Source organism: Heptranchias perlo, chromosome 41 (assembly GCF_035084215.1).
Source record: "Heptranchias perlo isolate sHepPer1 chromosome 41, sHepPer1.hap1, whole genome shotgun sequence".
In the NCBI taxonomy this organism is placed as follows: domain Eukaryota; kingdom Metazoa; phylum Chordata; class Chondrichthyes; order Hexanchiformes; family Hexanchidae; genus Heptranchias; species Heptranchias perlo.
The window spans coordinates 11,076,033-11,093,697 of NC_090365.1; the positions used below are offsets into that span (position 1 = coordinate 11,076,033).

Here is a 17,665-nt window from a genome sequence, read left to right on the forward strand (position 1 = left end):
GGGGAAATTATGGGCGTGGATCAATAAATGGGGAAATTGGTGGAGTGGGCCAATAAATGGGAAATGAGGGGAGTGGACCAATCAATGGGGAAATTAGGGGAGTGAACAAGAAAATGGGGAAATTAGGGGAGTGAACCAATAAATGGGGAAATTAGGGGAGTGAACCAGTAAATGGGGAAGTTGGGGGAGTGAACCAGTAAATGGGGAAATTAGGGTTGTGGACCAGTAAATGGGGAAATTAGGGTAGTGTAACAATAAAGGGGGAAATTAGGAGAGAGGACCAATAAATTGGGAAATTAGGGGAGTGGACCAGTAAATGGGGAAATGAGGGGAGTGGACCAATAAATGGGGAAATTAGGGGAGTGAACCAGTAAATGGGGAAATTAGGGGAGTGGACCAGTCAATGGGGAAATAAGGGGAGTGGACCAGTAAATGGGGAAATTAGGGGAGTGGACCAGTAAATGGGGAAATTTGGGGAGTGGACCAGTAAATGGGGAAACTAGGGGAGTGGACTCGTGAATGTGGAAATTAAGAGAGTGGACCAGTAAATGGGGAAATTAGGGGAGTGAACCAGTAAATTGGGAAATTAGGGGAATATACCAATAAATGGGGAAATTAGGTGAGTGAACCAGTAAATGGGGAATATAGTGGAGTGGACCAATAAAAGGAGAAATTAGGGGAGTGGACCAATAAATGGGGAAAATGGGAAGTGGAACAATAAATGTGGAAATTAGGGGAGTAAACCAGTCAATGGGGAAATTTGGGGAGTGGAGCAATAAATGGGGAAATTAGTGGAGTGAAGGAGTAAATGGGGAAATTAGGGTAGTGGACCAGTAAATGGGGAAAATGGGGAGTGGAACAGGAAATGGGGGAGTTAGGGGAGTGGGCAAGTAAATGGGGAAATTAGGGGACTGGACCAATTAATGGGGAAATTAGTGGAGTGGACCAGTAACTTGGGAAATTAGGGGAGTGGGCCAATAAATGGGGAAATTAGGGGAGTGGGCCAATAAATGGGGAAATTAGGGGAGTGAACCAGTAAATGGGGAAAATAGGGGAGTGGACCAATATATGGGGAAATTAGGGGAGTGAACCAGTAAATGGGGAAATTAGGGTAGTGGACCAATAAACGGGGAAATTAGGGGAGAGGACCAATAAATTGGGAAATTAGGGGAGTGGACCAGTAAATGGGGAAATGAGGGGAGTGGACCAGTAAATGGGGAAATGAGGGGAGTGGATCAATAAATGGGGAAATTAGGGGAGTGGACCAATAAATGGGGAAATTAGGGGAATGAACCAGTAAATAGGGAAAATAGGGGAGTGCACCAACAAACGGGGAAATTAGGGGAGTGGACCAATAAATGGGGAAATTAGGGAAGTGAACCAGTAAATGGGGAAATTAGTGGAGTGGACCAATAAATGGGGAAATTTGGGGATTGGGACAATAAATGGGGAAATTAGGGGAGTGAACCAGGAAATGGGGAAAAAGGGGAGTGGACCAATATATGGGGAAATTAGGGGAGTGAACCAGTAAATGGGGAAATTAGGGTAGTGGACCAATCAACGGGGAAATTAGGGGAGAGGACCAATAAATTGGGAAATTAGGGGAGTGGACCAGTAAATGGGGAAATGAGGGGAGTGGACCAGTAAATGGGAAAATTAGGGGAGTGAATCAGTAAATGGGGAAAATGGGGAGTGGACCAGTAAATGGGGAAAATGGGGAGTGGACCAGTAATTGGGTGAGTTAGGGGGGTGAACCAGTGAATGCGAAAAATGGGGAGTGGACCAGTAAATGGGGGAGTTTGGGGAGTGGACCTGTAAATCTGGAAATTTTGGGAGTGGACCAATGAATGGGGAACTTAGGGGAGTGGACCAGTAAATGAGGAAATTAGGGGAATGGACCAGTAAATGGGGAAATTCGGGGAGTGGACCAGTAAATGGGGAAATTAGGGGAATGGACCAGTAAATGGGGAAATTAGGGGAATGGACCAGTAAATGGGGAAATTAGGGGAGTGGACCAATTAATGTGGAAATTAGGGGAGTGGACCAGTAAATGGGGAAATTAGGGGAATGGACCAGTAAATGGGGAAATTAGGGGAATGGACCAGTAAATGGGGAAATTAGGGGAGTGGACCAATTAATGTGGAAATTAGGGGAGTGGAACAGTAAATGGGGAAATTAGGGGAGTGGACCAATTAATGGAGAAATTAGGGAATGGAACAATAAATGTGGAAATTAGGGGAGTGGACCTGTAAATGGGGAAATTAGGGGAGTGGAACAGTAAATGGGGAAATTAGGGGACTGGAACAGTAAATGGAGAAATTAGGGGAGTGGACCAATAAATGGAGAAATTAGGGGAATGGAACAATAAATGTGGAAATTAGGGGAGTGGACCTGTAAATGGGGAAATTAGTGGAGTGGACCAATAAATGGAGAAATTAGGGGAATGGAACAATAAATGTGGAAATTAGGGGAGTGGACCTGTAAATGGGGAAATTCGGGGAGTGGACCAGTAAATGGGGAAATTAGTGGAGTGGACCAATAAATGGAGAAATTAGGGGAATGGAACAATAAATGTGGAAATTAGGGGAGTGGACCTGTAAATGGGGAAATTCGGGGAGTGGACCAGTAAATGGGGAAATTAGTGGAGTGGACCAATAATTGGGGAAATCAGGGGAGTGGACCTGTAAATGGGGAAATTAGGGGAGTGGACCAATAAATGGAGAAATTAGGGGAGTGGAACAGTAAATTCGGAAATTAGGGGAGTGGACCAATAAAAGGAGAAATTAGGGGAGTGGAACAGTAAATGGGGAAACGAGGGGAGTGGACCAATAAATGGGGAAATTAGGGGAGTGGACCAATAAATGGGGAAAATAGGGGAGTGGTCCAGTAAATGGGGAAATTAGGGGAGTGAACCATGAAATGGGGAAATTAGGGAAGTGAACCTGTAAATGGGGAAATTATGGGCGTGGATCAATAAATGGGGAAATTGGTGGAGTGGGCCAATAAATGGGAAATGAGGGGAGTGGACCAATAAATGGGGAAATTACGGGAGTGGACCAATCAATGGGGAAATTAGGGGAGTGAACAAGAAAATGGGGAATTTAGGGGAGTGAACCAATAAATGGGGAAATAAGGGGAGTGAACCAGTAAATGGGGAAGTTGGGGGAGTGAACCAGTAAATGGGGAAAATGGGGAGTGGAACAGGAAATGGGGAAATTACGGGAGTGGGCCAATAAATGGGGAAATTAGGGGAGTGAACCAGTAAATGGGGAAAATGGGGAGTGGCCCTATAAATTGGGAAATTAGGGGAGTGGACCAGTAAATGGGGAAATTAGGGGAGTGGACCAATAAATGGGGAAATTACGGGAGTGGGCAAGAAAATGGGGAAATTAGGGGAGTGGACCAATAAATGGGGAAATTAGGGGAGTGGACCAGTCAATGGGGAAATTAGGGGACTGGACCAGTAAATGGGGAAATTTGGGGAGTGGACCAGTAAATGGGGAAACTAGGGGAGTGGACTCGTGAATGTGGAAATTAAGAGAGTGGACCAGTAAATGGGGAAATTAGGGGAGTGGACCAATAAAAGGAGAAATTAGGGGAGTGGACCAATAAATGGGGAAAATGGGAAGTGGACCAATAAATGTGGAAATTAGGGGAGTAAACCTGTCAATGGGGAAATTTGGGGAGTGGAGCAATAAATGGGGAAATTAGTGGAGTGAAGGAGTAAATGGGGAAATTAGGGTAGTGGACCAGTAAATGGGTAAAATAAGGGAATGGGCAAGTAAATGGGGAAAATGGGGAGTGGACGAGGAAATGGGGGAGTTAGGGGAGTGGACCAGTAAATGGGGAAATTAGGGGAGTGGGCCAATAAATGGGGAAATTAGGGGAGTGAACCAATAAATGGGGAAATTATGGGAGTGAACCAGTAAATGGGGAAATGAAGGGAGTGAACCAGTAAATGGGGAAATTAGGGGAGTGGAACATTAAATGGGGAAATTAGGGAAGTGAACCTGTAAATGGGGAAATTATGGGCGTGGATCAATAAATGGGGAAATTGGTGGAGTGGGCCAATAAATGGGAAATGAGGGGAGTGGACCAATAAATGGGGAAATTAGGGGAGTGGACCAATCAATGGGGAAATTAGGGGAGTGAACAAGAAAATGGGGAAATTAGGGGAGTGAACCAATAAATGGGGAAATTAGGGGAGTGAACCAGTAAATGGGGAAGTTGGGGGAGTGAACCAGTAAATGGGGAAAATCGGGTTGTGGACCAATAAATGGGGAAATTAGCGGAGTGGAACAGGAAATGGGGAAATTAGGGAAGTGGGCCAATAAATGGGGAAATTAGGGGAGTGGACCAGTAAATGGGGAAAATGGGGAGTGGCCCTATAAATTGGGAAATTAGGGGAGTGGACCAGTAAATGGGGAAATTAGGGGAGTGGACCAATAAATGGGGAAATTATGGGAGTGGGCAAGAAAATGGGGAAATTAGGGGAGTGGACCAATAAATGGGGAAATTAGGGGAGTGGACCAGTCAATGGGGAAATTAGGGGAGTGGACCATTAAATGGGGAAATTAGGGGAGTGGACCAGTAAATGGGGAAATTTGGGGAGTGGACCAGTAAATGGGGAAACTAGGGGAGTGGACTCGTGAATGTGGAAATTAAGAGAGTGGACCAGTAAATGGGGAAATTAGGGGAGTGGACCAATAAATGGGGAAATTAGGTGAGTGAACCAGTAAATGGGGAATATAGTGGAGTGGACCAATAAAAGGAGAAATTAGGGGAGTGGACCAATAAATGGAGAAAATGGGAAGTGGACCAACAAATGTGCAAATTAGGGGAGTAAACCAGTCAATGGGAAAATTTGGGGAGTGGAGCAATAAATGGGGAAATTAGTGGAGTGAAGGAGTAAATGGGGAAATTTGGGTAGTGGAGCAGTTAATGGGGAAAATGGGGAATGGACCAGTAAATGGGGAAAATGGGGAGTGGACCAGGAAATGGGGGAGTTAGGGGAGTGGACCAGTAAATGTGGAAATTAGGGGAGTGGACCAGTAAATGGGTAAAATAGGGGAGTGGGCAAGTAAATGGGGAAATTAGGGGAGTGGACCAATGAATGGGGAAATTCGTGGAGTGGGCCAATAAATGGGGAAATTAGGGGAGTGAACCAGTAAATGGGGAAAATAGGGGAGTGGACCAATATATGGGGAAATTAGGGGAGTGAACCAGTAAATGGGGAAATTAGGGTAGTGGACCAATAAACGCGGAAATTAGGGGAGAGGACCAACAAATTGGGAAATTAGGGGAGTGGACCAGTAAATGGGGAAATGAGGGGAGTGGACCAATAAATGGGGAAATTAGGGGAGTGGACCAATAAATGGGGAAATTAGGGAAGTGAACCTGTAAATGGGGAAATTAGTGGAGTGGACCAATAAATGGGGAAATTTGGGGAGTGGGCCAATAAATGGGGAAATTAGGGGAGTGAACCAGTAAATGGGGAAAATAGGGGAGTGGACCAATATATGGGGAAATTAGGGGAGTGAACCAGTAAATGGAGAAATTAGGGTAGTGGACCAATAAACGGGGAAATTAGGAGAGAGGACCAATAAATTGGGAAATTAGGGGAGTGGACCAGTAAATGGGGAAATGAGGGGAGTGGATCAATATATGGGGAAATTAGGGGAATGAACCAGTAAATAGGGAAAATAGGGGATTGGACCAATAAATGGGGAAATTAGCGGAGTAAACTAGTAAATGGGGAAAATGGGGAGTGCACCAATAAATGTGGAAATTAGGGGAGTGAACCAGTAAATGGGGAAATTGGGGGGTGAACCAGTAAATGGGGTAATTAGGGGAGTGACCCAATAAATGAGGAAATTTGGGGATTGGACCAGTAAATGGGGAAATGAGGGGAGTGAACCAGTAAATGGGAAAATTAGGGGAGTGAACCAGTAAATGGGGAAAATGGGGAGTGGACCAGTAATTGGGGGAGTTAGGGGGGTGAACCAGTGAATGTGAAAAATGGGGAGTGGACCAGTAAATGGGGGAGTTAGGGGAGTGGATCTGTAAATCTGGAAATTCGGGGAGTGGACCAATGAATGGGGAACTTAGGGGAGTGGACAAGTAAATGAGGAAATTATGGGACTGAACCAGCAAATGGGGAAATTAGGGATGGACCAGTAAATGGGGAATTTAGGCGAGTGAACCAGTAAATGGGGAAATTAGAGGTGTGGACCAATAAATGGGGAAATTAGGGGAGTGAACCAGTAAATGTGGAAATTAAGGGAGTGAACCAGTAAATGGGGAAATGAGGGGAGTGGACCAATAAATGGGGAAAATAGGGGAGTGGACCAGTAAATGGGGAAATTAGGGGAGTGAACCATTAAATGGGGAAATTAGGGAAGTGAACCTGTTAATGGGGAAATTATGGGCGTGGATCAATAAATGGGGAAATTGGTGGAGTGGACCAATAAATGGGAAATGAGGGGAGTGGAAAAATAAATGGGGAAATTAGGGGAGTGGACCAATCAATGGGGAAATTAGGGGAGTGAACAAGAAAATGGGGAAATTAGGTGAGTGAACCAGTAAATGGGGAAGTTGGGGGAGTGAACCAGTAAATGGGGAAATTAGGGTTGTGGACCAATAAATGGGGAAATTAGGGGAGTGGAACAGTAAATGGGGAAATTAGGGGAGTGGGCCAATAAATGGGGAAATTTGGGGAGTGAACCAGTAAATGGGGAAAATGGGGAGTGGCCCTATAAATTGGGAAATTAGGGGAGTGGACCAATAAATGGGGAAATTAGGGGAGTGGACCAATAAATGGGGAAATTAGGGGAGTGGGCAAGTAAATGGGGAAATTAGGGGAGTGGACCAATAAATGGGGAAATTAGGGGAGTGGACCAGTCAATGGGGAAATTAGGGGAGTGGACCAGTAAATGGGGAAATTAGGGGAGTGGACCAGTAAATGGGGAAATTTGGGGAGTGGACCAGTAAATGGGGAAACTAGGGGAGTGTACTCGTGAATGTGGAAATTAAGAGAGTGGACCAGTAAATGGGGAAATTAGGGGAGTGAACCAGTAAATGGGGAAATTAGGGGAGTGGACCAATGAAAGGAGAAATTAGGGGAGTGGACCAATAAATGGGGAAAATGGGAAGTGGACCAATAAATGTGGAAATTAGGGGAGTAAACCAGTCAATGGGGAAATTTGGGGAGTGGAGCAATAAATGGGGTAATTAGTGGAGTGAAGGAGTAAATGGGGAAATTAGGGTAGTGGACCAGTAAATGGGGAAAATGGGGAATGGACCAGTAAATGGGGAAAATGGGGAGTGGACCAGTAAATGGGGGAGTTAGGGGAGTGGACCAGTAAATGTGGAAATTAGGGGAGTGGACCAGTAAATGGGGAAAATAGGGGAGTGGGCAAGTAAATGGGGAAATTAGGGGAGTGGACCAATTAATGGGGAAATTAGTGGAGTGGACCAGTAACTGCGGAAATTAGGGGAGTGGGCCAATAAATGGGGAAATTAGGGAAGTGAACCAGTAAATGGGGAAATTAGGTGAGTGGACCAGTAAATGGGGAAATTAGGGGAGTGCACCAACAAACGGGGAAATTAGGGGTGTGGACCAATAAATGGGGAAATTAGGGAAGTGAACCAATAAATGGGGAAATTAGTGGAGTGGACCAATAAATGGGGAAATTAGGGGAGTGGGCCAATAAATGGGGAAATTAGGGGAGTGAACCAGTAAATGGGGAAAATAGGGGAGTGGACCAATATATGGGGAAATTAGGGGAGTGAACCAGTAAATGGGGAAATTAGGGTAGTGGACCAATAAACGGGGAAATTAGGGGAGAGGACCAATAAATTGGAAAATTAGGGGAGTGGACCAGTAAATGGGGAAATGAGGGGAGTGGATCAATAAATGGGGAAATTAGGGGAATAAACCAGTAAATAGGGAAAATAGGGGAGTGGACCAATAAATGGGGAAATTAGCGGAGTAAACTAGTAAATGGGGCAAATGGGGAGTGCACCAATAAATGGGGAAATTAGGGGAGTGAACCAGTAAATGGGGAAATTGGGGGTGAACCAGTAAATGGGGTAATTAGGGGAGTGACCCAATAAATGAGGAAATTCGGGGATTGGACCAGTAAATGGGGAAATGAGGGGAGTGAACCAGTAAATGGGAAAATTAGGGGAGTGAACCAGTAATTGGGGAAAATGGGGAGTGGACCAGTAATTAGGGGAGTTAGGGGGTGAACCAGTGAATGCGAAAAATGGGGAGTGGTCCAGTAAATGGGGGAGTTAGGGGAGTGGACCTGTAAATCTGGAAATTCGGTGAGTGGACCAATGAATGGGGAACTTAGGGGAGTGGACCAGTAAATGAGGAAATTATGGGAGTGGACGAGTAAATGGGGAAATTAGGGGATGGACCAGTAAATGGGGAAATTAGGGGAGTGAACCAGTAAATGGGGAAACTAAGGGAGTGAACCAGTAAACGGGAAATTAGGGGAGCGGACCAATAAATGGGGAAAATAGGGGAGTGGACCAGTAAATGGGGAATTTAGGGGAGTGAACCATTAAATGGGGAAATTAGGGAAGTGAACCTGTAAATGGGGAAATTATGGGCGTGGATCAATAAATGGGGAAATTGGTGGAGTGGGCCAATAAATGGGAAATGAGGGGAGTGGACCAATAAATGGGGAAGTTAGGGGAGTGGACCAATCAATGGGGAAATTAGGGGAGTGAACCAGTAAATGGGGAAAATGGGGAGTGGCCCTATAAATTGGGAAATTAGGGGAGTGGACCAGTAAATGGGGAAATTAGGGGAGTGGACCAATAAATGGGGAAATTAGGGGAGTGGGCAAGTAAATGGGGAAATTAGGGGAGTGGACCAATAAATGGGGAAATTAGGGGAGTGGACCAGTCAATGGGGAAATTAGGGGAGGGGACCAGTAAATGGGGAAATTAGGGGAGTGGACCAGTAAATGGGGAAATTTGGGGAGTGGACCAGTAAGTGGGGAAACTAGGGGAGTGGACTCGTGAATGTGGAAATTAAGAGAGTGGACCAGTAAATGGGGAAATTAGGGGAGTGAACCAGTAAATGGGGAAATTAGGGGAGTGGACCAATAAATGGGGAAATTAGGTGAGTGAACCAGTAAATGGGGAATACAGTGGAGTGGACCAATAAAAGGAGAAATTAGGGGAGTGGACCAATAAATGGGGAAAATGGGAAGTGGACCAATAAATGTGGAAATTAGGGGAATAAACCAGTCAATGGGGAAATTTGGGGAGTGGAGCAATAAATGGGGAAATTAGTGGAGTGAAGGAGTAAATGGGGAAAATGGGGAGTGGACCAGTAAATGGGGGAGTTAGGGGAGTGGACCAGTAAATGTGGAAATTAGGGGAGTGGACCAGTAAATGGGGAAAATAGGGGAGTGGGCAAGTAAATGGGGAAATTAGGGGAGTGGACCAATTAATGGGGAAATTAGTGGAGTGGACCAGTAACTGCGGAAATTTGGGGAGTGGGCCAATAAATGGGGAAATTAGGGAAGTGAACCAGTAAATGGGGAAATTAGGTGAGTGGACCAGTAAATGGGGAAATTAGGGGAGTGCAACAACAAACGGGGAAATTAGGGGAGTGGAACAATAAATGGGGAAATTCGGGAAGTGAACCAATAAATGGGGAAATTCGTGGAGTGGACCAATAAATGGGGAAATTTGGGGAGTGGGCCAATAAATGGGGAAATTAGGGGAGTGAACCAGTAAATGGGGAAAATAGGGGAGTGGACCAATATATGGGGAAATTAGGGGAGTGAACCAGTAAATGGGGAAATTAGGGTAGTGGACCAATAAACGTGGAAATTATGGGAGAGGACCAATAAATTGGGAAATTAGGGGAGTGGACCAGTAAATGGGGAAATGAGGGGAGTTGATCAATAAATGGGGAAATTCGGGGAATGAACCAGTAAATAGGGAAAATAGGGGAGTGGACCAATAATTGGGGAAATTAGCCGAGTAAACTAGTAAATGGGGAAAATGGGGAGTGCACCAATAAATGGGGAAATTAGGGGAGTGAACCAGTAAATGGGGAAATTGGGGGTTGAATCAGTAAATGGGGTAATTAGGGGAGTGACCCAATAAATGAGGAAATTCGGGAATTGGACCAGTAAATGGGGAAATGAGGGGAGTGAACCAGTAAATGGGAAAATTGGGGAGTGAACCAGTAAATGGGGAAAATGGGGAGTGGACCAGTAAATGGGGGAGTTAGGGGAGTGGACCTGTAAATCTGGAAATTCGGGGAGAGGACCAGTGAATGGGGAACTTAGGGGAGTGGACCAGTAAATGAGGAAATTATGGGAGTGGACCAGTAAATGGGGAACTTAGGGGAGTGGACCTGTAAATGGGGAAATTAGGGGAGTGTGCCAATAAATGGGGAAATTAGGTGAGTGAACCAGTAAATGGGGAAAATGGGGAATGGGCCAATAAATGGGGAAATTAGGGGAGTGGACCATAAATCGTGAAATTAGGGGCGTGGACCAATAAATGGGGAAATTAGGGGAGTGGACCAGTAAATGGGGAAATTAGGGGAGTGGACCAGTAAATGGGGTAATTAGGGTAGTGGACATGTAAATGGTGAAATTAGGGGAGTGGACCAGTAAATTGGGAAATCAGGGGAGTGGACCAATAAATGGGGAATTTAGGGGAGTGGACCAGTAAATGGGGAAATTAGGGGAGTGGACCAGTAAATGGGTAAAATGGGGAGTGGGCCAATCTATGGGGAAATTAGGGGAGTTGACCAGTAAATGGGGAAATTTGGGCAGTGGACCAATAAATGGGGAATTTAGGGGAGTGGACCAGTAAATGGGGAAATTAGGGGAGTGGACCAGTAAATGGGGAAAATGGGGAGTGGACCAGTCAATGGGGAAATCAGGGGAGTGGACCACTAAATGGGGAAATGAGGGGAGAGGACCAGTAAATGGGGAAATTAGGGGAGTGAACCAGGAAATGGGAGGAATTTAGTGGAGTGGACCAATAAATGAGAAAATTAGGGGAGTGGACCAATAAATGGGGAAATTAGGGGAGTGGACCAATAAATGGGGAAAGTAGGGGAGTGAACCAGAAAATGGGGAAATTAGGGGAGTGGACCAATCAATGGGGAAATTAGGGGAGTGAACCAGTAAATGGGGAAATTAGGGGATTGAACCAATAAATGGGGAAATCAGGGGAGTGGGCCAATAAATGGGGAAATTTGGAGAATGAAGCAGTGAATGGGGAAAGTTAGGGGAGTGGACGAGTAAATGGGGAAATTAGGGGAGTGAACCAATAAATGGGGAAATTAGGGGAGTGGACCACGAAATGGGGAAATGAGGGGAGAGGACCAGTAAATGGGGAAATTAGGGGAGTGAACCAGGAAATGGGAGGAATTTAGTGGAGTGGACCAATAAATGGGAAAATTCGGGGAGTGGACCAATAAATGGGGAAATTAGGGGAGTGGACCAATAAATGGGGAAAGTTGGGGAGTGAACCAGGAAATGGGGAAATTAGGTGAGTGGACCAATCAATGGGGAAATTAGGGTAGTGAACCAGTAAATGGGGAAATTAGTGGACTGGACCAATAAATGGAGAAATTAGGGGAGTAGTCCAATGAAATGGGAAACTCGAGGAGTGAACCAGTAAATGGGGATGTTAGGGGAGTGAACCAAATAAATGGGGAAATTAGGGGAGTGAACCAGTAAATGGGGAAAATGCGGAGTGGACGAGTAAATGGGGAAATTAGGGGAGTGGACCAGTAAATGGGGAAATTAGAGGAGTGGACCAATAAATGTGGAAATTAGGCGAGTGGACCAATAAATGGGGAAATTAGGGGAGTGAACCAGAAAATGGGGAAATTAGGGGAGTGGACCAGTAAATGCGGAAATTAGGGGAGTGGACCTGTAAATGTGGAAATTGGGGGAGTGGACCAGTAAATGGGGAAATTAGGGGAGTGAACCTGTAAATGGGGAAATAAGGGGAATGGACCAGTTAATGTGGAAATTAGGGGAGTGAACCAATAAATGGGGAAATTAGGGGAGTGGACCAGTAAATGGGGAAATTAGGGGAGTGAACCAGTAAATGGGGAAATTAGTGGAGTGGACCAATAAATGGGAAAATTAGGGGAGTGAACCAGTAAATGGGGACATTAGTGGACTTGACCAATAAATGGCGAAATTAGCGGAGTGGTCCAATAAATGGAGAAATTAGGCGAGTGAAACAGTAAATGGGGATATTAGGGGAGTGAACCAAATAAATGGGGAAATTAGGGGAGTGAACCAGTAAATGGAGAAATTACGGGAGTGGACCAATCAATGGGGAAATTATGGGAGTGGAAAAATAAATGGGGAAAATGGGGAATGGACCAACAAATGGGGAAATTGGTGGAGTAAACCAGTAAATGAGGAAATTAGGGGAGTGGACCAAAAATGGGGAAATTAGGAGAGTGAACCAGTAAATGGGGAAAATGGGGAGTGGACCAATAAACGGGGAAATTAGGGGAGTGAACCAGTAAATGGGGAAATTAGGGGAGTGAAACAGTAAATGTGGAAATTCGGGGAGTGAACCAATAAATGGGGAAATTAGGGGAGTGGACAATTAAATGGGGAATTTCGGGGAGTGGACCTGTAAATGTGGAAATTGGGGGAGTGGACCAGCAAATGGGGAAATTAGGGGAGTGAACCTGTAAATGGGGAAATAAGGGGAATGGACCAGTTCATGGGGAAATTAGGGGAGTGGATATGTAAATGGGGAAATTAGGGGAGTGGACAAGTAAATGGGGAAATTAGGGGAGTGGACCAGTAAATGGGGAAATTCGGGGAGTGGACCAGTAAATGTGGAAAATGGGGAGTGGACCAGTAAATGGGGAAATTGGGGGAGAGGACCAGTAAATGGGGAAATTTGGGGAGTGGACTAGTAAATGGGGAAATTAGAGTAGTGGACCAATAAATGGGGAAAATGGGGAGTGGACCAATAAACCGGAAAATTAGGGGAGTGAACCAGTAAATGGGGAAATTAGGGGAGTGAACCAGTAAATGTGGAAATTCGGGGAGTGAACCAATAAATGGGGAAATTAGGGGAGTGGACCAGTAAATGGGGAAATTAGGGGAGTGAACCAGTAAATTGGGAAATTAGTGGAGTGGACCAATAAATGGGAAAATTCGGGGAGTGAACCAGTAAATGGGGAAATTAGTGGACTGTACCAATAAATGGGGAAATTAGTGGAGTGGTCCAATAAATGGGGAAATTAGGGGAGTGAACCAGTAAATGGGGATATTAGGGGAGTGAACCAAATAAATGGGGAAATTAGGGGAGTGAACCAGTAAATGGAGAAATTACGGGAGTGGACCAATCAATGGGGAAATTATGGGAGTGGAAAAATAAATGGGGAAAATGGGGAATGGACCAATCAATGGGGAAATTGGTGGAGTAAACCAGTAAATGAGGAAATTAGGGGAGTGGACCAAAAATGGGGAAATTAGGAGAGTGAACCAGTAAATGGGGAAAATGGGTAGTGGACCAATAAACCGGGAAATTAGGGGAGTGAACCAGTAAATGGGGAAATTCGGGGAGTGAACCAGTAAATGTGGAAATTCGGGGAGTGAACCAATAAATGGGGAAATTAGGGGAGTGGACCAGTAAATGGGGAAATTAGGGGAGTGAACCAGTAAATGGGGAAATTAGGGGAGTGGACCAATAAATGGGAAAATAGGGGAGTGGACCAGAAAATGGGGAAATTAGGGGAGTGAACCAGTAAATGGGGAAATTAGTGGACTGGACCAATAAATGGAGAAATTAGGGGAGTGGTCCAATAAATGGGGAAATTCGGGGAGTGAACCAGTAAATGGAGAAATTAGGGGAGTGGACCAATCAATGGGGAAATTACGGGAGTGGAAAAATAAATGGGGAAAATGGGGAATGGAGCAATAAATGGGGAAATTGGTGGAGTAAACCAGTAAATGAGGAAATTAGGGGAGTGGACCAAAAATGGGGAAATTCGGAGAGTGAAACAGTAAATGGAGAAAATGGGGAGTGGACCAATAAATGGGGAAATTAGGGGAGAGAACCAGTAAATGTGGAAATTCGGGGAGTGAACCAATAAATGGGGAAATTAGGGGAGTGGACCAGTAAATGGGGAAATTAGGGGAGTGGACGTGTAAATGGGGAAAATGGGGAGTGGATCAGTAGATGGGGGAATTAGGGGAGTGGACCAGTAAGTGGGGAAAATGGGGAGTGGACCAATAAATGTGGAAATTTGGGGAGTGAACCAGTAAATGGGGAAATTGGGGGAGTGGACCAATAAATGGGGAAATTAGGGGAGTAGACCAGTAAATGGGGAAATTAGGGGAGTGGACCAGTAAATGGGGAACTTTGGGGAGTGGACCAATAAATGTGGAAATTAGGGGAGTGAACTAGTAAACAGGGAAATTCGGGGACTGGTCCAGTAAATGGTGAAAATGGGGAGTGGAACAGTAAATGTAGAAATTGGGGGAGTGGACCAGTAAATGGGGAAGTTAGGGGAGTGAACCAGTAAATGGGGAAATTAGGGGAGTGGACGAGTAAATGGGGAAATTAGGGGAGTGAACCAATAAATGGGGAAATTAGGGGAGTGGACGAGTAAATGGGGAAATTAGGGGAGTTGAACTGTAAATCGGGAAAATGGGGAGTGGACCAGTGAATGTGGGAATTATGGGAGTGGACCAATAAATGGGGAAATTAGGGGAGTGAACCAGTAAATGTGGAAATTAGGGGAGTGAACCAGTAAATGCGGAAATTAGGAGAGTGAACCAATAAATGGGGAAATTAGTGGAGTGGAGCAGTAAATGGGGAAACTAGGGGAGTGAACCAGTAAATGGGGAAAATGGAGAGTGGACCAGAAAATGGGGGAATTACGGGAGTGGACCATTAAATGGGGAATTAGGGGAGTGGACCTGTAAATGTGGAAATTGGGGGAGTGGACCAGTAAATGGGGAAATTAGGGGAATGAACCTGTAAATGGGGCAATAAGGGGAATGGACCAGTTAATGGGGAAATTAGGGGAGTGGCGATGTAAATGGTGAAATTAGGGGAGTGGACAAGTAAATGGGGAAATTAGGGTAGAGGACCAGTAAATGGGGAAAATGGGGAGTGGACCAATAAACGGGGAAATTAGGGGAGTGAACCAGTCAATGGGGAAATTCGGGGAGTGGACTAGTAAATGGGGAAAATGGGGAGTGGACCAGTAAATGTGGAAATTCGGGGAATGGACTAGTAAATGGGGAAATTAGAGTAGTGGACCAATAAATGGGGAAATTAGGGGAGTGAACCAGTAAATGGGGAAGTTAGGGGAGTGGACCAATAATGGGGAAATTAGGGGAGTGAACCAGGAAATGGGGAAAATGGGGAGTGGACCAATAAACGGGGAAATTAGGGGGGTGAACCAGTAAATGGGGAAATTAGGGGAGTGAACCAGTAAATGTGGTAATTCGGGGAGTGAACCAATAAATGGCGAAATTAGGGGAGTGGACCAGTAAATGGAGAAATTAGGGGAGTGAACCAGTAAATGGGGAAATTAGCGGAGTGGTCAAATAAATGGGGAAATTAGGGTCGTGAACCAGTAAATGGGGAAATTAGGGAAGTGGACCAATAAATTAGGAAATTAGGGGAGTGAACCAGTAAATGGGGAAATTAGTGGACTGGACCAATAAATGGGGAAATTAGGGGAGTGGTCCAATAAATGGGGAAATTGGTGGAGTAAACCAGTAAATGAGGAAATTAGGGGAGTGGACCAAAAATGGGGAAATTCGGAGAGTGAACCAGTAAATGGAGAAAATGGGGAGTGGACCAATAAATGGGGAAATTAGGGGAGTGAACCAGTAAATGGGGAAATTAGGGGAGTGAACCAGTAAATGTGGAAATTCGGGGAGTGAACCAATAAATGGGGAAATTAGGGGAGTGGACCAGTAAATGGGGAAATTAGGGGAGTGGACGTGTAAATGGGGAAAATGGGGAGTGGTCCAGCAGATGGGGGAATTAGGGGAGTGGACCAGTAAGTGGGGAAAATGGGGAGTGGACCAATAAATGTGGAAATTTGGGGAGTGAACCAGTAAATGGGGAAATTAGGGGAGTGGACCAATAAATGGGGAAATTAGGGGAGTAGACCAGTAAATGGGGAAATTAGGATAGTGGACCAGAAAATGGGGAAATTAGGGGAGTGGACCAGTAAATGGGGAAATTAGCAGAGTGGACAAGTAAATGGGGAAATTAGTGGAGTGGACCAATAAATGAGGAAATTGTGGAGTGGACCAGTAAATGGGGAAATTAGGGGAGTGGACCAGTAAATGGGGAACTTTGGGGAGTGGACCAATAAATGGGGAAATTTGGGGAGTGAACCAGTAAAAGGGGAAATTAGGGGAGTGGACCAATAAATGGGGAAATTAGGGGAGTAGACCAGTAAATGGGGAAATTAGGGGAGTGGACGAGTAAATGGGGAAATTAGGGGAGTGGACCAATAATGGGGAAATTAGGGGAGTGAACCACTAAATGGGGAAAATGGGGAGTGGACCAATAAACGGGGAAATTAGGGGAGTGAACCAGTAAATGGGGAAATTAGGGGAGTGAACCAGTAAATGTGGTAATTCGGGGAGTGAACCAATAAATGGGGAAATTAGGGGAGTGGACCAGTAAATGGGGAAATTAGGGGAGTGAACCAGTAAATGGGGAAATTAGGGAAGTGGACCGATAAATTGGGAAATTAGGGGAGTGAACCAGTAAATGGGGAAAATAGTGGACTGGACCAATAAATGGGTAAATTAGGGGAGTGAACCAATAAATGGGGAAATTAGGGGAGTGGACCAGTAAATGGGGAAATTAGGGGAGTGAACCAGTAAATGGGGAAATTAGGGGAGTGGACCAATAAATGGGGAAATTAGGGGAGTAGACCAGTAAATGGGGAATTTAGGGTAGTGGACCAGAAAATCGGGAAATTAGGGGAGTGGACCAGTCAATGAGGAAATTAGCAGAGTGGACAAGTAAATGAGGAAATTCGCGGAGTGGACCAATAAATGAGGAAATTGGGGAGTGGACCAGTAAATGGGGAAATTAGGGGAGTGGTCCAGTAAATGGGGAACTTTGGGGAGTGGACCAGTAAATGGGGAAATTAGGGGAGTGGACCTATAAATGGGGAAATTAGGGGAGTAGACCAGTAAATGGAGAAATTAGGCGAGTGGACCAATAAATGTCGAAATTAGGGGAGTGAACTAGTAAACGGGGAAATTCGGGGACTGGTCCAGTAAATGGTGAAAATGGGGAGTGGACCAGTAAATGTAGAAATTGGGGGAGTGGACCAGTAAATGGGGAAATTAGGGGAATGGACGAGTAAATGGGGAAATTTGGGGAGTGAACCAATTAATGGGGAAATTAGGGGAGTGGACGAGGAAATGGGGAAATTAGGGGAGTGGACCTGTAAATCGGGAAAATGGGGAGTGGACCAGTAAATGGGGGAAATAGGGGAGTGGACCAGTAAATGGGGAAAATGGGGAGTGGACCAGTAAATGGGGGAATTAGGGGAGTGAACCAATAAATGGGGAAATTAGGGGAGTGGACGAGTAAATGGGGAAATTAGGGGAGTGGACCTGTAAATCGGGAAAATGGGGAGTGGACC

At 45.3% G+C, this 17,665-nt stretch overlaps 1 protein-coding gene across 1 annotated transcript in view; it reads left to right on the forward strand.

Moving 5' to 3' along the window:
- LOC137305872 (sprouty-related, EVH1 domain-containing protein 1-like) overlaps positions 1-17,665 on the forward strand; it is a 147,900-nt gene that overhangs the window by 23,304 nt on the left and 106,931 nt on the right. The window lies entirely within an intron of this gene.